This window comes from Meriones unguiculatus, chromosome 17, assembly GCF_030254825.1.
Source record: "Meriones unguiculatus strain TT.TT164.6M chromosome 17, Bangor_MerUng_6.1, whole genome shotgun sequence".
Lineage (NCBI taxonomy): Eukaryota > Metazoa > Chordata > Mammalia > Rodentia > Muridae > Meriones > Meriones unguiculatus.
In genome coordinates this window covers 46,306,361-46,318,770 of record NC_083364.1, presented here as the reverse complement: position 1 = coordinate 46,318,770, position 12,410 = coordinate 46,306,361, and the positions used below count along the sequence as shown (strand labels likewise).

Here is a 12,410-nt window from a genome sequence, read left to right as displayed (position 1 = left end):
CTATAGCAAACTGAAGGCAGCAAACTTTTGCCTTCATGATAATCTCTCTAAATATTCTGTATGACTTTGTTTCACTTGATTATTTATTCTGTTAGTACTGTCCTGCTGTTGGTGACAGTAACACTAACCTCTTATGTTTGTAAGACTGTGTTGCTTCTGGGGTATGCTCTGGTGCTGTTCATCTTGTCCCCCTCCCTAGAGCATCCAGCACAGTGACAGGCACATAGATGGTAGGTGTGTGTGTGATAATCTCCTCTGACGACTTTGCTTCCTTCTCTCTGTTCCACAAAAACACGTACTCCAACAATCTGATCCTGTTTGTGTTCCTTTGCCATACTTTCCTTGAAGAAATATCCACTTCATAATTTGAACTTCAACCATGATACTGATGATTCAGAAGGCAGCTACACAAGTATCTATGTCCCTGATCTAGCTCCAGTACTACTGACTAAACCAAACTGCCTACTGGACATCAGTCTGGATACTCCTCCAACAATTAAACACATTCAAAAGGAAGTTTATCATCTTCCTGGCCTACAAGACCTACTCCTCATAGCTTTTCTTGTTTGGTTGTATAAGGCAAGCACCTGGGAGCAATCCAGAATTCCTCCCTCCTTTCATGCCTGGCCCAGAGGTTATTAAAGTGTGTCCATTCTGTCAGTTATCTCTTGAACACGTCTCCTCCTCTCTGCCTATTCCCACAGTTACTGTCCTAGTTCAGGATTTCATTGTTTCCTGTCTGAACAATTTAAGGTGCTCCCTAACTCATTTTCCTGCCTCTTTTTTCCCACTCCTACAATCTATCCTTTACTTTCTGCTGCCAGGGTGTTCCTCTGTAACACAATGTGATTATTAATCTTTACTTGAAACCTTTTAATGGCTCCCCAAATGCTGCAAGCAGTTAAAGTATCTTTGAATGGCAACCAAAGCTGCCATGATCGTTCCTAATTACATACATGGCAATGTTCTCCTCACTGTTCAACTAACCCTGAGTGATACTCTTCCTTATCTCTGCCTACTGTCCCCTACTTAAGAGCCTTCACCCCAGCTGCTCCCATCACTAAATTCTTTCCCCCTTTTGGCCCTATGGGAAAAAATCTTTCACAGCCAGCATGGATTTGTCACCGTAGGTTTTCTTAATGTTTTACTCCAAGATACTTTGAGCTGTATAATGTTTGGAGCCTTTAGGTTTCTTTGAACATCCTTCAGTTAGGTTATTAGTATGTGACATTATCCCAAGTTCTTTCTCTATCTGTCCCTTCTGTAGTGAGGAACTTTAGGTCGCTCCTTATTTGATCTTTGTGCTATTGATAGCAGAGCTATCATGTTCACATTTGCATGTTCCTAGGCTCTGAGGTCAGATCTGCATTGCCTTCATTGTTCTATCCTCACCATTTTCCTCTTTTCCATCTGATCCTGCCATACAGCCTTCTTTGTTATCACTCAGGCTTGCCTGGTATATTCATTTTTGTACACTGTATCTCATTTTATTCATATATATTTGAATGATTTTGTTTTCAAATTTATTTCAGCAACTGCATAAAAACATACAACTGCATATACTAATGTGGTATATGATGTCTCAGTGACTATATACATACAGTATAATGATCGAATCAAGCTAAACATATTTATCTTTTAAATAATTATCGTTTCTTCATGGTGATAAGACTTCAAATTCTTCTAGCTTTTAGAAATGTATAGTTGCTTACTGTTATCCACAGTCACCTCTTGTCTGAATAGTACATCAGAGCATCTTGCTCTAATCTAACCATAGCTTAGCATCTGCTGGCCAACCTTTCCCAGCCTCCCACTTTTATGTTCTCAAGTGACCACAATTCTCTTTAACTTCTATGCTCAACCACTGTATTTTTGTTCAAGTCCTTTGTACTTAAGACAGTTCTACTGAAAATATACTTGCACAGATGTTAACAAAATTAACTTGCTTGCTTTCCATGAAGTGTTGTCTCAAATGTTGTCTACACGCAATTTAAGTTGTCACTTAAGTCCCATTTTTCTTTCCTGATTGACTTCTCTTTACAGAAGTTAACACTAACAAGCTATGCACGTTCTGTCTGAATTTCCTAATGTGTCTCTCCTCTATGGTCTATAACACGAGAATAGAGACTTCTCTGTGTTCACTTACTCTGGAGCATGTCAGCTATATTGTTTGAGCTCTTCCATGAGCGTTTGTTTGTCAACCAGCTTTAGTGTCTGTAAGGAAAACTGATAGAGTACAGATTCAAAATATTCTGTGAATGAAAAAAGGATGAATGTTAAAAATGTTTAATGATTATAATGGAGAAACAGACTTTCTACTCTGATCCTCAAAAAACACTGGCAAGTCAGTCAAATGGGTACCATTATCTTTCTTGGGAAAATGAAGCAGATGAGTCCCTTAATTTAGAAGCCTAAATTAAGTCTACCTGGTTCGTTCTTTTTCTTTCAATTTGCTATTGAAATGTAGAGACATTTTTTGTACTCTGATCATGATGTAGCTGTAACATTTATTACAGTATTTTGTTCCTCTTGACTAGGGAGGCAATTAGCAGAAGGTGAAGGTGCTAATATCTTTTATTGCAATTTATATCCTTCCATATTTGCTGCTTTTCATAAAACAGATCCTTTTCTTTCATTTTCAAAAGTGGATTAGGCACTCACACAAGTCTGCCCCTCAGAATGATTTGTATACACTACCCAAGAGGCCATCATACTACAAATCCTGCCAGAAGGAACTGGAGGGTGAATGTGATATTTGTAGCTTGAGGATGAACAGGTTATGTGGTGCCAAGTTTGTGCTACTGGAAATGTCCTCTACATGTTAACTCCCAAAGAAGAACAAATTCACCAACAAAACATTTTAGTTTTTGGCATGTTTGCAGAGTTAACTCTCCATTGTTGGAGGGTTAATTATCCATTTTTATGAATAATTTTTCTTTCACCCCCCGTCTGCTTACAGCTAGGAATTCAGTTTACTAGAGAGAAAAAAAATTTTTTTAATATGAAGCTGAACATCCCACTTATATGACATGCAGACAGACACATTAAAAGTTCTGGAAAATCATCTTCAGAAAGGAGGACCAAGTACAGTTTGGGATTTGCCATGCTGCTTGACCACTACTTTAAGTATTTTTCATTTAGTTATTGCTTACTACGTTTATTTGTAATACATACATTTATTATCTGGCTTATTATATCAGGGCATCATACAGGGTACTGGAATGGGCACACAGCATATGACAAACTAGAGGCTGGCTCCATTGATGCCCCTTCTCTGAAGATGCTGCAGTGGGCTGCGGCTTAATAACTGAAGCAGCACCAACTGAATCTACCAATTTCTCTCCTCATCGATCAGAAACAATTGAACTTGGCTATTTTCAGCTATTATTTACCTCAAACAGGGCATTTAATTAGTGCTTGTTAAGACAGTGCAAATGATTTGGCTGCCTGTCCTCTTGCCCCTGCTCTTTGTTGTACTGCCTGTCTGCCCCACCTCTCTCCTGTCTAGTTCACAGCATTCACAGCCAATATTCATGTGTCTCTGCATCTCCCACCAGCCCGGCTCCTTCAGTGTGGACTGTGAGGAAAGTAAGATGCACTGAGTAACATTAAGGAAATATTCATAAACTGGAGAAGCTCTGGCTAACATAATGTTCAGACTGCATGAGATAACTGAGTTAGGTATTTGGTTACCTGCACAAGTTCTAGAAAATGAGGGGACCTACTGTAAGTTCAAGACCTCTATGCCCCATCAGAAATGTTCTAACCTTTGTGGGATTAGAGAAACTACCCCAGGAAATGGCCGAGACAGTTTCAGCTCTTGGAAGATCTAATAAGGAGATGCAGACATAGAAAAATCTATTGATTTGTTTTCCTGGACATGTTCTTCCATAATGGTAACCAGGAGATACTCACTGTCAATGAACATAGATATTCGTTCATTCTCTACCTATCCACTGATTCCCCAGCTCCTCCACTAAGACTGAGGTATTAGGACACTGTCTAGAAGGGAAAGAAACACAACAATAATAATAATATGTAATACCCTCTATCCATACAAAGGTTTCAGTTCAAGGCAACATATGCTGATAAGTGGTGGCTGTTGCCTTTCAAAATGTTGTTAGTGTCAGATCATGATTAGCCTGGCTTAGCATGGACAGTTTCACAAAAAAGTGTGACTTGACTGACTGGGTACATTGAAAGGATATCTGGGAAATTATATTCTGACACTAATATGTAAGTGCAATATTAAGGTATTTAATACCTTAATACTGAGAAATGAGAAAGAATAAACTGGGTCACCTGTATAAGTATTAACTCTTACAACAATGAATTCATTAAATATAGTCTCAATTTTAATTATTAGCTTTTAATTTCTTTCTACTTAATTTTAAGCTATTTCTTACACATAACAATTAATATTTTGAAGTTGGGCATAATAGAATTTAGGTTTACAATCTGACATGTATATTTAATCAAGGATAATTACTAAACTTATCAGTTATCAGTTTATCTCATTTGCAGATAGTGTTCATAAAATAGCTATATAAATTGTCCGTATTCTCAGTGTGATAAAATGTCAACTTAACTTTGCTTATCGTCAGTTTAAAAATATTTTAAGGAATTTAAGGTCTAGAAAATCTAGGTAAACTCATATTTTAAATATATAAGAACATAGTTTTACACATAAACATACATTTGTAAGTTAACATATTCAATAATATGTGTTCTGAAAACTTCTTTTAATATATAGCTTATGTGTCAGGTCCTAGGGAATCACAGAAAATACCCCCTAAATTTCTGCACAAATAGAACTTCTTCTGTTGATAGTAGCTTAGTCAAAAGGATGAGAAAAGAAAATTTATTTTTATATGTTGCTTTAAAAAATGTATTTATTTTTAAATTTACTTTACATCCTGGTTTAGCCCCATCTCACCTCACCTCCCAGTTCCACCCTCCCTCACCTGCTCCCCAATTCTTCAGACAAGGGGAGACCCTTCCATTCAGCTCCTCAAGTCACATCTGTACTGAGCATGTCCGCAATCATAATCCGGATATTTAGCAATTTCATTTGTCTATAATTGTAACTGCCTAATTAAATAAATATAACATATAGAAAATGATCCCATCTACAATTTTTGTTTGAAATAAAAAATATATATACTTTAAAACATGAATCCTCATTAGTTTCATCTGAACACTGCCAAACTGAATTAGTTTTTATATGCTATGTATAATATGTATTATGTATAATACATATATATATAATATGTATTATGTATAATAATATGCTATGAGGGTTTATTATATAGGTATGGAAAAAGTCAGGTAATATGAATACAACTATGTCAGCTTACAAAAAGACATCATTTTCCCTCCAATCAGATATGTACTAATCAAATTCTAACTTCTTATAGTCATCAGCTCAACAAGACATTTTTTTATGATCATATAGAACTCTAGATCTTGGCAACTATAATAAAAATCTTTCTGGAATATTAGATTTGTAAAATATAATTTCTTGGGACATAATGTTAGGTAAATGTGTTTATACTCTCTGCCTAAAGTTGCTTACAAATTTTTATGTTCAATCATAGTTCCTGAAAATAAACTGTTTCCAAGTGTTAATAGACCCAGCTGTCTTCCATCTAGGCTGTATAGACTGATTTTCTCTCAAGTTTGTGCAGTTGGGAGCATTAGCAGAGAGAGACACGGATTTATATAGCTCTGGATGGTCATGGACTAAGAGCTCGGTACATTTCTTAAGCCATGCTGAAAAGTTTTTAACACCATTTTCTTGTTCAGATTTTTAGAAAATAACAAAATAAGTAAAAAAAAAAAAATATCTCAATACATTACCCATACAAATAGCATGGTAATTCCTAATATGGGCTAATGGAAATGCAGACTATACCACACTAGGCTTTCCCACTGTGGCCCTAACTTAACTGAAGCAGTTTCCTTTTACTAACAAATATGATGAACCTTGGAAACTATAGGAGTTGTGCTAGGAAGTCTGTTTTAGAGGTCACTGACAAAACCTAGAATGACTGTAGCAGTACATAGCTATCTGCAAGGTACTTCGGACATATGAGCATGCATGAGTTCTGTGATTAAGAATCTAAACCATCCAATATAGCAAACAAAATTCCAAAGCTAAGTATCAATACCATATACTGAATCACTGTACCAGCTTGGACAAAGGTACACACACATATTAACAGCGACAAATGACACACATCTGTAAGATCATCTATTATTAAAGCATTTCAGATCTAGAAGGAATCTACTGGCAATGTGTTAACAGCAAAGACAGCTAAAACAATAAAACAGCATCTCTTCCCAAATATTTAAGGACGTCTAGTAAAAAGTGCCCCTCAGGCTGGGTTGTGGTTCTGGAAAACTTTAGCCTATGAGAACCATATTGGGAACATCAAAGACTTCTTCCCCTCTCCAAAGAGCAATTCACTTCAGAGGATGCCACACAACCAAATAATTTTATAGCCACCATGTTTTTTTTGTTTTCTCTTTTTTCCATTCAATATTTTAGAACTCGACAGATTCTTGAAATTAGAAAGATGAGAAACAACAGTAAGATAGAATATGTCTAGAACAGCAACTAAGTAGGGACTTGACAGCAGAAGACAAAACCACATTCCACCTGACATTTCACTTCCAGGGAGGGTATGCATTGCCAAAAAGAATGCAGAAGACTATGACATATCAGTCAGGCTACATATAACCCCACCCCACCCCATTCCATTCCTTTGACTACTTCCCAGAGCCCACTCAACCAGTCTCTGATATTGAGGACAATACTATATTTGGGTTTAATATTCTGAAGACAATCATCAGTTTCCTTTGTCAAGAGGATGAATTTCCCTGGAACCATATAAGGAGTCTCATTGCGTTCTTCTGCTCAGTACCATGAATGCAGGAGGGCAAAGAATAGGCTGTGACACATAACGTTTTCCTGAGGTCAGATGGGGAGAGCTTCCTTACATTTAAGAGCAACCAGTTCTTAAGGATCTCTAAAGGGAGAGTCCTAGCAACAGTTTTTGTAGCACATCTATTTTCTTTCTGGCCTAGCTAGGTTGTAAGCACTGTGAGCATGGCACAACTGCTCGGAGCAGAGATGCATCAAAAGTTAGCAGAGGGAAAGAAACTTCAGATGAATGAATACTTATTCCCACTTTCACTTCCCCCCTCCTCCCGCCCTGAGCTCTTCCTCCCTGCCCCAGTCTCTCACCTACCTCCCTCCTCTCGCAAACATGTTTGCTAGGCAGGGTAAGGCTGACAGCCCTCTGTGGCAGCATAAAGCCTATGCCCACAGGCTGCTCCTGAGCAGAGAGCCTCGAGGTTCTGCCATTGTCCAGAGTCCACTCAGCTGTACACACTGAAAATCTTCATCACTCTGTTTCATTGTTTGGCAGGCTTTTTTTAAAAAAATGTTTGTTGTTGTTGTTTTTTTTTTTTTTTTTAAAATACCCTTTATTTCCTGCCTGCCTTTGAGACACCAAGAATAGAATCCTTGATACATCAAATTCTGGAAGCTCACCACTCACCAGGACTGTGGTTCCTGATCCAGAGAGTGAAGGCTGAGAGGCAGCACAGTCTCTTGAGAGTGTCCAGGCCTGGCTGCTAAGCTCCCTGCTCTGATTAGTTTGTTGAGTTCACAGTGTTCCAGAGTGCTGAAGCACAGAAATTAGGGAGGGGAGGTGGAAGGAAAATCACTGGAGCCTCTTACGAGCTAACTTCCACTAACTGAGAGGAAATGTCTTATAAATAAACAACAGCAAGAGAAACACACACACACACACAAAAAAAAAAAAAAAAAAAAAAAGAAAAAAAAAACCTATCCCGTCCTGCCAGAGGAATGTACATTATTGTCTCCTGACGGAAAACTTTGCACCACACCAGAATGCAGCCATGTCTCCTAAAACTACCTCTCTTAAAACAGAAAGAAAAAAAAAAAAGAATCCAAAAGGAAGGTGGAAGCTTCTCTCATGTCCTTGAATTCTGGTGGGAGGTTCATGTGAGCTCCCAGTAGACAGGCTACTCTAAGCAGTTTCAGCAGAGTCTGTGTTCCAGAGTTTCTTGCGGAGGCTGCTTATTAACAAAATTTCATTTCTGCCCAGATCATTGCTCTACCATCCGGACATTTTCAGAAGGGAAGTTCAGGGAGAGGGGGAAGGGTGCAACTGTGGAGGAGAGGAAGAAAAGAGGACAAAGGGAAACTCCTGATGACCCGGAATGCCCTAGCCATGGCCATGAGCCATGATAAGCAAGCCCCCACCCACCACCGTCCCCTGCTTGTTGAGGACTTGACGATGCAGTTGTGTTTAATCTACTTACTCTTTCTGCTCGGGAGGCTGAGGCTCCTACATTTCCAGCTCATGCTGGACTGTACCGTAAGCAACAAGTGAAATGAGTTCAGTGAGCTCATTCTAGTCCTTCGACTCCTGTCCACATCACTAAGCGACTGCACAGCTTGGCACAGGCCAGGATGAGTCAGCAGTCTCTGGTCATGAGAGGCCAGGCCTGGAATAGCATTGGGGTGTGTGTGGGGGGGGGGCAGGTCAGGAACAAAATGAAGCAGAAAGGCAGCCTACATGGCAGGACTCAACTGTGCAATATGCGGGATATTTCAGGTCACAATGAAAGAGCCTCATCAGCTCTTGGGTAAAGAATACAGAACTGCAGAAAGAACAGCAGTGTCGTAAGAACAAAACAGACTCTGAAGGCTAAAGCATGCTGGTTACTGCTGCTACATGAGCAACTATTTATTCCATGTAAGTTCAAGTAAAAACAGGTAGTTACATAGTATATCATTTTAGCATTCTGATATGCTTTCCCAATTGCTAACTAGCAAAAGAAAAAACAAAACATAACAACAAACAAACCAGTTATAGAGAGAAGCCATATACTCCATAAAGTAAGAGTAACTGATATATTAAGGATGAATATTTGGGCCAACTGCATCCTTATATAAGTTGCACAAAAAGCATTAAAGAGAAGCAGTCCCTACATCAAGTCTGAGAGTAGAAAGAGCTCAGGGAAAAGAGACACACAAGTTCAGTGCTACACACACAGGGGCTACTGCATTTATATAAGGCCCTGTTAAAAAGTGACCTTCCCTACAACCAGGATATGAAACATCACTCCTGTACTGTACACTATAATATAACTAGAGGTAAGCCAAAATGAAAGGAGTAAAATTCAAGTTAAAAAAATAGATCAGTGATAGAGTAGCAAATTGTGTGGCAAGTCAACTGATAAAAACTACCTAAAACAGACAAAAAGACCTGGATAAGGCTACAGAGCGGGAGACAGAGAATTATCAGCATTAAAGGGAAAAGGTAGGTGGTTTGGAGGTGTATGGTATGGGAAGCAGAATGAGTCCTCAGAGCAGAAAAACACTAGTGAACCTCTTTAAGGAAGTTTGAAAGGGAGCCATGAAGATCTAGAACACATTCCTAGCTTTTATTCCTCAGATGCACAAGTGTGTATATGTTAAGAAAATATGCAAGGCAGTTGTCTCACAGTAACATATCACTTCAAGCATCCTGTCACATGTTCAATGAAGTTCCTAGTCTGTTTCCTTCTCCTCAAAAGGGGAGTGACAGTAGCATCCTAACTGAAGTATTACAAAGGCTGAGTTGATGTTTATCTATTTTTGTCATAGCTGTATCTGTTTGATGGTGAACAGACCAGAAACTACTATTATTACTAGTATTCTTAAATCATTTTATCACCTTCATGAGTGCCCAGTAAAAGAGTCTCTGCTATTGTTATCCCACTGGATTGAGTAGAACTAGCAGAAAAACTCTAGCACATTGGTTGAGTACTGCTTGGAATGCTGATTTGAAGAGGCTGTTTTTGTATGGGATGTTAAACGTTGTATGTGAACACAGGGGCTGCTGCTGATCTATTATGTGAAAACCTAGATTTGGGGAATCTATGTTGTCAAAGCAATTTGGAGCCTGACAGTGTCCAGTAACTAGAGGCTTAAACATTTTTTTAAAGGAATTTTTAGAAGCTACTCCAAAAGCAACAGGACAAAAGTGCTATTGGCCTTGACCACATGATGAGGGTTTTTTACCAAAGGGGAAAACTTAGTCCGGTTGATCGTCCCAGTCTAATTGATTAATTGTGGGTCTGACCATCTGGCTGATGGATGCTGACACCCAGCAGTGATTACTGTGTAACACTAGTCCGGATGTGCTATACATGATGCCTCCCACAATAATGGTGACATTGAACTACAGGTTAGTTTATTCAGGCCTCTTGGCTCAGTCTCTCCATGGGACAGTGGTTGTGGCAGGGAGTATTTTACTAGACCTGGTCAAGCATATCTTCTCTTGTCTCAGTAGCCCCTCCTTTCAAACTCCACTCCTATCCTCTCCTGAGCCCTCTTGTACATAATCATTTTTCATGCAAAGCATTCCATCTGTAGTTTTCATCATGTTGATGATTCTCTCATCTCTGGTTGCTCTATTCTGAAAATGATAAGACTTGTCTAAAAGACTTGTGCTGCTGTTTCACAGGGGAGCCTATGGAGACATTTTCACGCTCTTTTCTGTATTGGTTTACTATAAATTACTTTATGTTTACAAAACAGAACAAAAGTCATGAAACAGTAAAAGTTCAATCCTGCATGAGAATTAAGAGAAGATAATTCTTAAAGTTACTTCTCATTCTTAGAAGCAACCCATGGACAAGAGCCATCCTTCCCCTGAAACCAACTTGAGGATTCAGGGAAGCACTTTGAAGTTAAAGAAAGTAACCCCCCCCCATGTGTGTGTGTGTGTGTGTGTGTGTGTGTGTGTGTGATCTGTAAGCATGCTACCTATAAACTAGTCTACACCTGGAGAGAGCATGTAATGCAGAACTCCCCAAGCAAATCGGATATGAACACATGTAAACTTACAAACAAGTTTATTTCTTTTTGTTCTATTTGGCAGAGAGGTATGGGAAAGTAACCTGAAACCATTCAAATGGTTTGCAAAAGCTTGTGTGAAGAGTCACAAAAATCATCCTCTTTTTCTTCTCTTTTTCCCATCCTGATTTCTACCTTACAATAATCCTGTCTCTGAACTCGGTTGCTGTCTCTTTGATCACCTCTCCCTGAGTGGGGGAGCAGCCTGACCAGGCCACAGAAGAAGACTATGAAAGACAGTCTTGATGAGACCTGATAGGCTAGGGTCAGATGGAAGTGAGGATCCAATCACTATCAGTGGATTGGGCAAGGGGCATGGGAGGAGATGAGAGAGAGATGGAGGGCAGAATTGGGAGGGAACGAGGGTGGGGCTACAGCTGGGATACAAAGTGATTGTAATAAGCAAAAAAATAAAAAAATAAAAAAAATAATCCTGTCCCTTGGTTTCCACAGATGCTGAATTCCTCTATGTTTTGGGCTGTATTCCTGTTAATTTTCAGCAGAGAATGGTAGCAGCATGCTGAAATAGAGTTCTGTACGGGGAGTTGGGAAATGTTTTTGGCATGACTGTCAGTAAACAACTCTGTGTCTTGAGCAAGTCAAGTCCCTTAACTCCCCATGTCTCAGTCTCTTCATTGAAAAATGATAGGGTAGGACTGCATGAACTCTGCTGTCTCTGCCAACACTAAGATTCTATGGTTCTATAGCTCATTTCCCTTTTTCTCCCCTCTGGCATCAAATGCTCAACAACTCTGCATATAATAATTTTTCTGCTCTCAGTTACTGAAGGAAAAATATCTACTTTATTTACTGCTGGGTATTTTCTACTTGTACCCCCTCTTTCTTTTTGATGTTAGGTATTCTGAATCATAAACATGAACATATTCAGATACATGCTTTGAATTTGAAGGCATTTAAGGAGAATAGCTTTCCCATGTAGAACATTTAGTGTAGCTCTGCATGGAGGAAGCCAGCCATCCAAAAGTGGAGCAAAGGGGCCAATTCACAAATGAGAGGAAGCCTTTCATAATAAGAGTCTCCAGGCTCTTCAATTTAGATAAAGCTCAAATGCTATCAACTTCCAACTACTTTTCCAATCAGTCCCAGTCACCATTACAGACACTTAGGACTACAAATCTGAGGACCAATGCTGGCGGTGATGCAGCTCTTATTTCACCTCCACCATCCATTGCCAAGTAGGATTTAGGATGGCATAGTAATAAGAGCCAAGAGGACAATCTGTCATTTATTTTCCTCCAAACTTTTTGAAATTTCCCATTTGGGCTCTGTTTCCCAGTTTTAATTTTGTAACTGCCATTTTTCAGCATTTCTTTTAACAGGTTACTAATAATTTCTGATACAGGATCTCATATTTCATTTTCTGCTGCTGGAACTGCCGTTAATATTTCATCTGCCTTCAGCTCAGCTCTGAATAAAGGCTGCTGAGTTTTAGATACACTGTTAACACTCA

The 12,410-nt window shown here is 39.0% G+C and overlaps 1 protein-coding gene across 21 annotated transcripts in view; it reads right to left on the bottom strand.

Moving 5' to 3' along the window:
* Positions 1-12,410, bottom strand: part of Zbtb20 (zinc finger and BTB domain containing 20) — a 789,314-nt gene that overhangs the window by 259,629 nt on the left and 517,275 nt on the right. Inside the window, exon 1 of one of the 21 annotated variants that reach the window (XM_060370431.1) lies at positions 8,356-8,454. The exons of 19 other annotated variants lie outside the window; for them this stretch is intronic. The gene's annotated coding sequence lies outside the window, so the exon portion shown is untranslated. Of the gene's footprint in view, positions 1-7,565; positions 8,138-8,355; positions 8,455-12,410 lie in introns of those variants that run through there. One more of the 21 variants, XM_060370430.1, reaches the window with a different exon arrangement.